General features: G+C 38.2%; 1 protein-coding gene and 1 long non-coding RNA gene across 7 annotated transcripts in view; one reads left to right on the top strand and one right to left on the bottom strand.

Annotated features, from left to right (window-relative positions):
- Positions 1-252, bottom strand: part of LOC124980461 (uncharacterized) — a 144,787-nt gene extending 144,535 nt beyond the window's left edge. Inside the window, exon 1 of the long non-coding RNA XR_007107808.1 lies at positions 196-252. This is a non-coding gene — a long non-coding RNA (uncharacterized LOC124980461). The remainder of the gene's footprint in view (positions 1-195) is intronic.
- Positions 146-13,066, top strand: part of Marchf7 (membrane associated ring-CH-type finger 7) — a 55,576-nt gene continuing 42,655 nt past the window's right edge. For 5 of the 6 annotated variants that reach the window (XR_007107805.1, XR_007107806.1, XM_047546028.1 and 2 more), the window contains exon 1: positions 371-543. The gene's annotated coding sequence lies outside the window, so the exon portion shown is untranslated. Of the gene's footprint in view, positions 335-370; positions 544-13,066 lie in introns of those variants that run through there. The other variant, XM_047546027.1, reaches the window with a different exon arrangement.

Consider the following 13,066-nt stretch of genomic DNA (forward strand, 5'->3'; position numbering starts at 1 on the left):
CCGCAGGTTGGTCCCAGGGACGAGAGTCTGTGGGCGGCGACCCGGGCGCCAGGCAGCGAAGGGGCTGGCTAGGAGCGCCCCGTCAGCCAGGCGAGGACGGCCAACCAGGGCCAGGCCTACAGCGCCCGCTCCGCGCTCCCGGACACACGCCCGCCCAGCCGCCAGCACGCCGGCGGACCAGCCTCAGCCGCTTACCCGTGGCGCCTAGCTGCCTCCCCCGGGGCAGCCTTCAACGGTTGCCGCAGTCAGAGCACCACCCCGCGGTGGGGTACGTCGAGCGCGCCGGCACCTCTCGGATCCCCGCAGCGCCGCCCCTCTCGCGAGAAGCCAGAAAGTACGCGTAGTGGGGCGGGGGGAGAGGAAGGGAGGGGCATTTAACGGTGGCTGCTGGTGCTGCGCCGGATCCGGGCGAGGGGCCGGCGCCATTGTACTTCGTTGCGGAAGACTCTTCCTCGCTCAGAGGCCTGGAACTCGGAGGAGGAAGGCGGCGGTGTGGTCGCTGCCGGCGGGTCGTACCCTGTACGGTGGCAGCTCTGGAGCTGGGTAATATGCTGCGTAGCTTGGGCTTCTCCGGGGGAGCCAGTCTGAGGCCAGGCCGCGGGTGGGGGAGGGGAGGCCACCAAGTGCGGGCCTGGGGACCGAGGCCGCCTCCTCGCCTGATGAGGTGCAGGACCTGGGTTCGGGCAGGCCTCCGCCACCAGTACCCTGTCGTCCGGTGTAGGAGTTTGTGACGGGTGTAGGGTAGGATTGTGCGTCTTTCGTATGGACGCGTGTTGGGCGCGGGGAAGGGGCTGGTGCCCTACTTTGGCCCGGGGCGGCCCTCTCTTCGGCTGGTGACCGGAGGGTCCAACCGAGCCTTGCGAGTCTGGGGTGTCGCGAGTGAGGTATTCAGCGAGCGCGGTGTTGGCGGGGAGGGTTAGGGCTTAGCCAACCCTGCCTCGAATTGAAGAGACTTTGTCAGTCCCTTGGATTCGGTGAAGAGTCCTTAATTGACAGCGCCACTTCCAGAAAATCGTGACATTTTTTGTGTAGATCATATATTCTTCAAATTGAAATACGTGGTGATGTGTATGAAAACAGACTTGTTGGCCTAAGAAGTAAAAATATGGAAGGTGCGAGTAGTAGAATACTCTGATTTTGATGAAACTGCGTAGTGAAGATGAACGTAAACACACATCAAGATACTACAGTAATACTTTCTCCTTTGTTCAAAAGTCAATATCAGTATGGGGGGGAAATCTCAGTGTGGGTAATAAATTCATTATGACTGCTGTCTGATACTATTAAGTGTAACATATAAAATTGAATTTAGTAGGGGCCCAATTTTTGTAGGACTTTTTAGGTACTATTCCTTTTTTATAGTTTTAAATCTCCCCATTTCTGACCAGAACTGAAAGGTACGGCCTTTGAGATGAATTTTTTATTTGAGTCAAATAGATACCATTATGAAGGCAGGTAACTAGTGTGACTAGTTATTTTTATGAGGTAACAAATTTGTTTCAGAAATTGGGTATTTTATTTTATTGCTCTTTCAGCATTTCGTGAAACAACAGTGGTACACTAGAGTCAGAAGACCTGGGTTTGAGGCTTGATTTTTGTCATAATTATTTAACCTCTTCAGGTTTCCTCAGGAACATCACAGTTAAATTCAAGGTCTACATTACAAAGGTTTTTTTAGATAAGAACTTTTAATAACTATTCTTTTAACCTAAATGGTCATCATGCATGGTCTTGGGTTATTTTCAGTGTCATGATGGGTCAGGTATCTTTATCCAATGTAGGATCATGTGCATGCCAAGCACCCACTATACCACAAAGCTTTACTCCTAGCCCAGGGTCAGGTGTCTTGAATAAGAACTCCTCCTATAATAAATTCAAGTGATGTCTTTTTTTCTGCCATGTTGACAAGAGGGCTTATTTCCCCTATATGTTCTACATGAAGGTGTCAACCTGGACATAAGTCAAAAATGACTCTTGTAGCCAATTTTTAAGCAGATACATATCCATCTTTCACACCTCTTCCATCTTGTATATGTTCAAGGGTTGCCCATCTTTTAATATTTTAGCAAAGTAATTTTATAGTGCAAAATTTATCAAGTAATGTAAAACACTTTGATACTGCGTCATTTATTGTCTGACTAGTAGATTAGGGCTTCTTATTACAAGAATGAGTTTGACAGTGCTTCTCTCCACAGCTCACAGTTTAGTCATCAGACTAATATATAAAGAACTATTATTATTGTCTTAGTGTACTTTGTAGTACTGTGGTAGTGTAAAGCAGGGGTGCTTAATCTTGGGGGGAAATTTTACAGGAAGTATTACTTGAACTAAGATGTGAAAGATGACTAGGATTTTGATAAGAAAACTGCAAAGTCATAATATGGTCTGTTTTAGGGAGTGACAGTTTGCTTCCCATACCTGAAACCTAAGTTGAATGGGAGGTTAAAGCTTGACGTGAAAAACTTCATTGCCATATTAAAAATTTAGTGCTCTGTGTTGTGGAATGGAAAGCTGCAGTGTCCTTACAACAAATAAAAGTGATTTTTAGATTCTTTGCTGATACATTTTTCTGTTACCACAGATAGTTAAGTACTATAAATAATTTTTTTAAAAAATGAGAAAAAGTGAAATGCATAGGTTTGCATCAAACCTCATTTCTAAACAAAATAAACCCAGTGTACCTTTTAACAGCTAAATAACACATGATTAAAATGAAAATGGAAAAGATTTTTGACTTCTTACTAAGATTACTTGAATTCACTAAAGCATAATTTCATTGTAGGGAATTAATTTGTATAATCACAAATAATTATTTTACAGAAACTTTAGTAAAGTTGCTTATTGTAAGATGAACCCAAAAAGGGTGGTTGTAGGGGATAAAATGACTTTATAATTGGAGAGTTGGCTGGGTTTTGGTTTTCACTGATCTTCATTTCTAATTTTTCTGCTCTGATATGAACTTATTGCCATCAAAGCCGGTTTTTCTTGTTCTCAAATACATTTCTCTGCGACTGTACCGGTTAAACTAGATAAGTTAACACATGGTTTTAAAATCACCTATTACTCTACACCCATTTTTGTCAACAGCTTTAAAAGAAGGCAAAATTTGAACCTTAAAAGCTAGTTATCATGTGTTTCTCGCTTTGCAGAAAGAACCCTAAAATGGTTTCCACTTACTGAATGAAGGTTGAAACTTGACATCTACAGAGTAAATTCACTTCAAGAACAGGTTATCTTTTAAAGACAACTTCATAGTTATATTTTCCCCTGGGGATTTTGAAACTTTTACCTGATTTTTGTTTTTTAAGATTTGGGCATATTTTTATGCCTTAAATTTTATCGGCTAAAAATCAGATTTTTATTTATTTTTTATTTTTTATTTTTTGTTTTAGTTTTTGTTGGACCTTTATTTTATTCATTTATTTATATGTGGTGCTGAGAATCAAACCCAGTGCCTCACACATGCCAGGTAAGTGCTTTCCACCACTGAGCCACAACCCCAGCCCCAGACTGTTTTTTAAGGACCCCCAAAATCCTATGCTTTCAAATTGCTTTCCCTCATTTGGCCAATGTTATTTTCCGTGTCTCCCTGTTCACTGGGATCAGTAAAATCTAGGATAATTCTCATTAACCCCCTCCCCCCAAAAAAAGTTTTCTCCAAGATATATATATATATATTTAACAGAAGGATAAGCAAGTATAGATAAATAATGGAATTGTAACTCTTCTGGAAGAATCTCAGTATTGAAACACATTGATGTTTTGTGTGAAACTCTGGCCTTTGTGCCACAAGTTTATCATATAGTAATGTTGTGGTCTTGGTAATTCATTAACAAACCTCCCTTGATATTTAAGATAGATTTTGAGTCACAGCTAGTTCAACCAGTAGAATCAGGTTTTTCATAGAGACTGGGCACATCAAATTATGGTATAGTAATTGGAAGGTATAAGTTAAACTGTTAGGAAGCTTTTGTGCTGTTGATGCATAACAAACCACCTTAAAACCTAATGAATTAAAACAACTGTTTACTGTGTTTTTTACAGTTCTGTGTGCCTGTTGGGCAGGTCTGATTTTGTCTGGGTTCACTCATATACCAGCATTCAGTTGGAGGATTTCCCAGGCTGGGAGGTCCAAGATGTTGTTATTCACATGTCTGGCAGTTGGTGTTGGTTGACATCTAGGCCTTGCTCCATGTGATCTTTTATGACATGGATTTCTCAGGATAACATCCAAGAGTAAAAATGGTAGCAATAAAACTTCTTACAACATTTTCAAATCATTTAATAGTATTCACATTACATTGTCTTGATTACAGTGTCTCACAAGGCTAGTTCACATTCAGGGAGATGGGAAAATAAAGACTGCCTTTTCCAGGGCAGACCATCAGGATTGCATTGCAAAGGTGTTTACATATTATGGTGGAGGGATTGTTTTAGCCATATTTTATGATTTATCACATTGGTTACACCATTTTAAGGTTAGGGTTTTTGGTTTTTTTCCCTAGGGACTGAACCCAGGGGCACTTAACCACTGAGCCCATATCCCTACTGCTTTTTATTTTTTGAGACAAGGTCTCCCTGAGTTGCTTAGGGCCTTGCTAAGTTGCTGAGGCTGGCTTTGAACTTGAGATCCTCCTTCCTTGGCTTCCTGAGTCCCTGGAACTATACGCATGTGCCACCAACACCCAACAAGACTAGGCGTTTATGTAATAAATGGGATTGCTTTAAAATAATGTAGGGGGATAGTAAAATAGACAAGATTGTTCAAGTGTTGATAATTGTTGAAGACTATTGATTGGTATGTGGAAATTCATTAGTTAAGTCATACCCAGGTAATCTAAACCCCACTTCCTTAAGTGATTTTAATCTTAGCTCTCATTTGGTCTTTATTAGAACAAAACTAATTTTGATATTTGTGACTTTATGGCATTTAGATGCCTAGACTGTAAACCCACAGTTTAAAGACAAAATTATTCTCCTTTTAAGTACTTTATAGATTTTACTTACTTATTTATATATTCATTTTTGGTTTTGGGGATTTAACCCAGAGGATTTTACCACTGAGCTACATTTCTAGCCCTTTTTATTTTTTTATTTTGAAACAGGGTCTCACTAAGTTGCTCAGGGCCTTGCTGAGTTGCTGGGTATGGTCTTGAACTTGCAATCCTCCTGTCTCAGCCTCCTGAGCTGCTGGGATTTTAGGTGTGTGCCCCAGGATCCAGCAAAAAAATGTTTTTGTTTTTTCTTTTGTAAGTAACTATTTTTCTTAATTAACAATGTAAGACAATTACATTAATGAAATTTTGGATGCCAAGTATGAAGAAAACAAAACATACCAATAATGCTGTCACAGAGAGATACTGCAAATGTGAATAAAATGGCTATAATTTCCAGGTTTTTTTTTTTTTTTTTTTTTGCGGTACTGGGGATCGAACTCAGGGCCTGGTGCTTGCGAGGCAAGCACTCTTACCAGCTGAGCTATCTCCCCAGCCCTAATTTCCAGTTTTTAAATGCATATAATTATATATGTAAGCTCTTGGAAGTTTCTTTCCTTGCAGTGACTATACTGTACATAAATCTGAATGGCTTTAAAAGGTCTTTTTATAATGTGTTAAAGACAAATTTGAAATAGTGAAAAAGTTAACATTTCTAAGTTGTTAATATGAAATTCTTAACATTGATGGTATTGCATAATAACTAGTATTTGCAAAGCAAATGCTGTTTGTCAGCAGAGCACACATTTTACCTATGAAATAGGTAAGGAAATGAAGCATTAGAGTAAACCTAGAGTTATACCAAGTAAGTGGCCTACTTCAAAATTTGCACTCTTAACTATCATATGCTCATATGCTAAAAGTTAGGCAGTTTCTGTTGTACTTCCTGCCAAGCCTCTGTTTCCTATTTTGGAAAAAAAAATGGGAAATGGATTTTTATTAATGCAATAAATACATTTTTTATTAATGAATACATTAAAATATAGGCAAAGACTTAGGAATTAGCATTTGTTAATATGGATAAGTTTGGGGTTTTGTTTTTTTTTTGTAAAGTTGGTTATTTGGTTTGTGACTACTATATGACTTTTGACAGCTGAAGAAAACCATGAGTATAGTAATGGAACACAGTGATCTTAGAGTGACGAAAGAGGATACTTAAGAAAAGCCTTTGTAAGCTGAAGCAAAGAAAAACTTTTGGGCAATTGCCCTGCTCTAGCTCTCCTTTTAGGAATTCACAGCTTTCCAAATTTTGTAAACTAAAAAATCCAAGCCCTACATGATAAGGAACATTTGGTAGTGTTCAGAGAAAGCTGTACTTGTAGGTAGGGTAGTAGGTGAAGTTTTGTTCCAAGTATTTTTCTACACTGCCTGAAGTTTTTGTTTCCTTTTTCATAGACCCCCAGTTTTACTAATTAGAGAATGACTTGGGAGAAGGGAGTGCTAAGGCTTACCAGATAGAAGGCATAGTACAAGCAAAAGGTAAAGAGGTAGCATATGTGTCTGGAAATAAGTAAATAGATCAGTATGATTGAAATCTACCAGCCCACTGCTCTGCCATGTTTTCAAACTTTACTTCCAGCATCCTCTGGATTTCTGGCTCTCAGACAGCTCATTCTTTAAAACTAGCTTGTTTCTACTCCCAACCCCCTGGGGAAAAAAAAAAGGAAAACATTAAAACGTTTGTTCTTCATCAGTATTTTAAATAGTTGCTTCCCTTTCCCCCCAGTTAAAATTCTTTTCTTCTTTAGATGTACAAATTGAATCTGTCTTCTATTCATTTCCACTACTTATAGCCCTCACATATTTGTGTTGGAACCAGTATTTCTCTTCCTATAAATTGACCAGGATACCAGTTTAGTTTTGGAGTTTTCTGTTTTGTTTGTTTTTTAGTTTACCCTGTTTCACAATGCTTAGTAGGTCCCTTTAGCCTATGGCAATATTTTGTTCTTTATGGTTCTATTAAGGCAGTAAAATTAATTATTGAGTTAGTTTTAGTATTGCAAAAAAATGCAGCAAGTTATATATGAATATATTCTTGAGGGTAGACCAGAACTGGATAATGTTTTGTTGGCATCCTAATTGTTTCTTTTTTGAATGCTGTAGTTGTTTGTCAGAAACATAATTTTTGAAGTCATTAAGGGAGAAAAATAATACCCAAAGCACTGGTGGTAGAGAGCTTCAGAGTCATTACCTTATTAAATTACTGTTGAGCAGAGGGAAACAAGCACCTTTACAATTTGGATATAATCTACTTTCTGCATTTATTAGCATCCGTTTCCTGTGCCCTCTTCTGTGTTTTGAATCGCACCCCTTATTAGGTATATTGTTTTCTATTTTTAGTTCTTAAACATGCTTTTAGCATTTTTATGCCATCTTGTTTTTCTAGTTTGTTATCAGAGGTCTGCTCAAATGTTACTGCTTCTGAAATCTTCCATCTTGTTGGAACTTTTGACTCCCCATTCAGTGTTTCCATAATGTTGAAGGTTTTTTGTTTGTATTTAGTAAAGTGATAGTTCAGCAGTCTGGTAGGAGTTATTTAAGTGTGAATTGCTAATTATTCTAGTTGGTATTTCTTGGGCTTCCTGACCTTTCATCAGTCAGCCGGTATTCCTTCAAATATTTTTTCTGCTGAAGCCTCCTTTCCTTTTGTCACTCCAGTTACATGTACAGTAGACCATCATTCTCTCTCTTAAACCCTCTCTTCTGTATTTGCCATTGTCTGTCTGTACTTCATTCTCAACAGTAGACTTAACAGTAGGGGTATCTTTTGATCTGGTTCTCTTGGCTGTTTTATCTCTTGATTTTTATTTTTTCCTTACATTTTTGTGTGTCTTAAAATTTTTTTGTTGACTAACGAATACTATAAATGAAAGAATAGAAACTGAGAAATAAATAATATTTATGCCTTGATTAAGGTATGCTCTCCTTTTGCTTAGGCATTTGTATGATGGGTTGAGTTGGTTTAGTCTGTAGGTAAGCTGTGTCTGAACTTTATTATTGCTTTATTTGCCTTCAGTGTACTCCAGTAAGATTGCCACTGCTCATTGCATACTGTGAGACCTAGAATCCTGGATGATGTTTTTTCAGTATGATATAACCCCCAAGGCTATCTGCAGGCCATACCCCCACAGAGAGGTCTCTCAAGGGTTGTTGTACCTTCCTCATCAGTAGACTGGTTCATATTTGAAGCAGAGCTGTGGTGGTGGTGGTGGTGGTAGAGGCAGGGGTTCTTAATTTTATTGATCTTTGTCCAGTCTTTGGGGGGCTCTGTGTTCTTGATCCTCAGGTGGGGATTTGCCAGCATTTCTGCCCTTCTTCCTTCCTTTTTATTTATTCTAGAGTCTAGGGTATAGGCAGTTTGTGCCTTCCCCTTCCCCGTGGCAGCTTATCTCTGCGTTGTATCAGCAGTAGATCTTGGGCAGGTTGGTTTTGTAGCTTCTCCCTAGAGGCCACAGACCTGCCTTGTATCAGTACAGAGTTCTTGTAGAAACTGGTTTTCTTAACCTTAGCAATAGCTTTTCAAAGCCTTAAACTTACTCAGGATGTGAAACACAGATGAGTTTCTCGAGGTTCTTAAATGTAGCCAGGTCCTTTGTGGTTAAGCTGCAGAGAGGGAGATCTTCTGCCTGCCCCCATTCTTTCTTGTGAGCATTAAGTAAGGGCCTATAGAAAAAAACTCTCCTTATATTGGTTCAGAGTTTCTTAACTGTCTCATTAAGAAATCTTTGGGGGCAAGGGTTGTGGCTCAGTGATAGAGTGCTTGCCTAGCACATGTGAGGCACTGGGTTCAATCCTCAGCACCACATAAAAAACAAATGAATAAAATAAAGTTAAAAAAAAAAAGAGAAATCTTTGGCCTTTATGCACTTAGGAATTCCATAAACTGTTACATTCTTAGCACTTTTATGGTGGCCACCTTTGTCCCATTCCTGTAGAGAGTCTTGCCACTCTTTGCAGTACAGTTCATCTAGTTGCTTTCCCACCTCAAGAAACATGATTTTATAGATTATCCAGTTCATTCTCATTATGTTAGACATGTTTTCTCTTTTGACATTATATAATGCATAGTTGAATCACTTCCCCCAATTTTGTTAAAGTATTGAAGATGAGAAATAGGGGAGAATAGTAAATTTAATATCCACATAATGTTGCCTTTATTTACTAATAAATATTATGACACTGAAAATTCATTGCTCATTCCAACTTTCTGTTCTTTTTTAAACAGCATCCAGCTGAGGTTTATACATTGCATTTGTTTTGTATCTTCAGTCTCAAACTCAGCAGTACTTACATATTTGTGTGTATGTGGAAGACTTGGACTTTTTGAAGACTTGAGACCAGTTATCTTATGAAATGTCCTCCATTTTGGATGTCTTGTCTTTGTGTTGTCATTTATTTTAATTTTGGTTATTTATATATATATATATATATATCACTTATTTTTTTTGTCCTCTATTTAGTAGTGTTCATTTTGAATTTTCCTGTTCCCTGCACATATTTTCAAGCTTCTCTTTATTTAAATGTAAGTCCAGTTATATCTGCCTAAATACTTAATTTGGCACTTAGGCTACTTTTTCTCCCTGTGTGTCTCAATGACCTTGTACATAGTGCCTTATTTCAGCATTTACTTAGTCATTCCCTGCTTCTTACTCTTGAAAAATAGTTTGTAGAAATAATTTGAAACCTAGCATAAAGGCATAGTCCTTCAGCAAATTTGTTGGTAGATTACTAGTTTGGGATTATCTTAAGCCAAATTCAGGGTTTGAACTTCCATTTATATATCCAAATAACATCATCCTTGTATGCAAATCAGCACAAGAGTTGGTTTATTATTGGAATAACTCTTAGTCGGAGGTTGTGGTCCTCTGGAGTCCAGCTTGTTGTGAGTTAGAGGCCTGTTGAATTTCTTACCTTGTTTGTCCTGAGCTTTGACATCCTTCCATGAGACTGGCAAAATGAACATTTAAATCTGGTGGTTTATAAATGCCTCCAGGACAAAAATTGTTCTTGTACATTCTTATCTCTTTGTATTCCCTTTTGCCTTCATTATTGACCCTAGTAATTTGTGTGTGTGTGTGTGTGTGTGTGTGTGTGTGTGTGTGTGAAGGAGAGATACTGGGAATTGAACTCAGGTGTGCTCAGCCACTGAGCTATATCCTCCAACCCTTTTTTGCTTTTAGACAGGGTTTTGCTAAATTTCCCAAACTTGTGATCCTCCTGCCTCAACCTCCAATTCACTGGAATTAATAGGCATGTACCACTGTGCCCAACTTGACCAAATTTCTTTTCATCACTTTATTGCTTTTGAGAAAGTTCTTTATTGTTATCTAGTATTTTTCATTGTTTTAAGAAAGGATTGGTTTGAATGATCTGCCGTCGTCAAGAACTGACAATCTGTCTCAATAGCATTTTGTATATCTCTATTAGTCTTATGTTGTATCATGTTTGTTTATGTTTCATATGCTGCTCCCATCTATGAAATACAATTTCATATCATAAATCTTTATTATTACATTCCTAGAGTTGAGCAGCAAAACTCAGTACTGTTAGGTACTCAGTAACTAACTTAGAAGTTGAACTGAAGCTAGGATTTTTTAAGATGCCAATTGGAAATTAAATAGAAAAGGTAGATTGGTGTTCTGGGCTAAAGAATTTGAACTGAAGTCTGTTTGGTACTACTATGGTTTGTGAGACTGGGTAATTTTTAAAGAAGAGAGATTTGTTTTTTACAGTTCTAGAGACTGGGAAGTTCAAGGTTCAGGGGCTACATCTGGTTAGAACCTTTTTGCTGCATCTTCTTATAAAAGCAGAAGGGCAAGAGCAATGGATTGAACTGTCTCAAGCCTTCTTGTAATCAGCATTAACCTACTCATGAAGGTCGAGTCCTCAAGATCTAAACCTCTCAGGCCCCACCTCTCAACATTGTAGAATTGGGGAGTAAGTTTGCAGCATATTCTTTTGGGGGATACATTCAGACCATAGCAGACTTTTAAGATGATGGAAAGCAAATAAAATTTGCTTGGGAAATACTGCTGTTACTACTTGGATGAAATACAAAAGAAAGTATGTGGTTATGCATTCCCCTTTAGACATAGCCTAGTATAGGATATATTAGGATGTTTGTTTATCCTGTTATCCATGTAAAATCTTGTGTGATGAAATGGTCTAGGCTTGATACCAGGCCTAGGATAAGTTTGTGAGGTAAAGGTTCTTTAGGTGCACTTAACATGTGACAGAGATCTTGCCGAGTTGCAAGTAATATCAAGCACAGAACTAATTTCAGAATTCTGCATGTTGGTTAATGATGCAGAATTCCACTTGGCTTTTACCTAGACTCAAGAGAAAGTTTAAGACAAGATAATTTCTACAGAATAGATTCAAATAGATTCAATGCTGTTTATGATTAGAAATTTGTCTATATATCCTTTGGTGTAGTGTTCAACAGGCCACAAAAACATGAACTTGTTTTAAGGAGCTCTGCAGAGCTTTCTAGGATGCTGAATGAAATTACCTGCAAAAAATTAGTCTTTTTAGTAATTAAAGCAAACTACTGGGCGTGGTGGTACATGCCTATAATCCCAGTAATTTGGGAGGCTGGCTAAAGTAGGAGGATGGAAAATTCAAGGCCCTCAGCAACTTAATGAGACTCTGTCTCAAAATGAGAAAGAGCTGGTTTTGTGGCTTAGTGGTTAAGCACCCCTGGGTTCAATCCCCAGTACCAATAAATTAACAAATAAAGCAAACTACATTTGTAAGGTGGACACACACTATATAAATTGTGAAATTGGAACAAATGCCACTCTTATTGCTTATGTCATGCACTATAAAAATGCCTTAAGGTGAGGGAAATTTATTTTGTAGTGCTGGGGCTCAAACTCAGAGTTTCAAATACTGATCACAAGGTTTTTGTGGCTTTGCAACTCATAGCTATATATCTTTATGCATTTGAAGCATGTTCTAGAAACTGGAAAGTGTGGCCTCTTGTATTTGTTACTCCCCTTGCTGAGTCATAGACTTGTTCATGAGGGACATACGCATAGAATTCCAGTGAACCTATCATGCTGGGAGTTGGGAGTTCAGTGAGACTCAAAGCAAGTACAGGTTAGGTGTGTTAAAGAAGCTGCATAACAATCAGGTGTGCTATATGCAAATGAGTGGTGAGATATGGTGGAGAGGCACGTAGCCTCTCCTACTGAAGCTCAGATTCCATTGTTTGTCACTTTTGTCCCTTGTAAAACACAAATTCTAAGATAAAATCATAAAGAATTTCAGGATGTTGGGCAGCAGAAATTTTAGTCAAGTACAAGGCGCACCTCTGAAACCACCAGTGGTGATAAATTTTTATCTTGTCACCAAACACAAGGGAGATCTTGACTCTCCAACTCTGGGATCAAATCTGAATTTAAAGCTACATTATACAATAACAGAAGGAAACTAAGAGACCATTGTGTTGAAAGATTGTACATATGAATGTTTTTTAATTTCTTTTAGTTGTCATTGAATCTTTTGTTTAATTTTATTTATTTATATGTGGTGCTGAGTATTGAACTCAGTGCCTCACACATACCCAGCAAGCACTGTACCACTGAGCCACAACTCCAGCCCCTGAATTTTGTGCTGTGCAGTACTCAAATATTTATTAAAAATATTACATTTGAAATATCTTCCTTTTACTATGGTTTCCTCTTTATTCTTCCTTATACCTTTTCCTTTATAGTGCTTATAACTATTTAAATTGTGTAATTATTTTTGTAGTTTGTTTTTCAGAGGACTACAATTTCTTTGTAGGTGCCATATAAATATTTTCAGTGGGACTCCCCCCACCCTCATCCTCTTGTGTAGTATTAGTTAACATTCCTAGCACATAGTAACATCAAAAAAAAAAAAAATGAAATGAAATCAGCACACTAAAAAAAAAATTGCCTCATCTGTGAGTTCTAACCTTGTTAAGTGGTCTGGTAGAAATTTTTCAAGGACTGCACATTAATATTTATTATATTTTTGTGCTTTTGACCTACAACTTACGCAACCAAATTACATAAGTTTTCGTATAACACCTACATTGTCAAAAT

This window comes from Sciurus carolinensis, chromosome 3 (genome assembly GCF_902686445.1).
Source record: "Sciurus carolinensis chromosome 3, mSciCar1.2, whole genome shotgun sequence".
In the NCBI taxonomy this organism is placed as follows: Eukaryota; Metazoa; Chordata; class Mammalia; order Rodentia; family Sciuridae; genus Sciurus; species Sciurus carolinensis.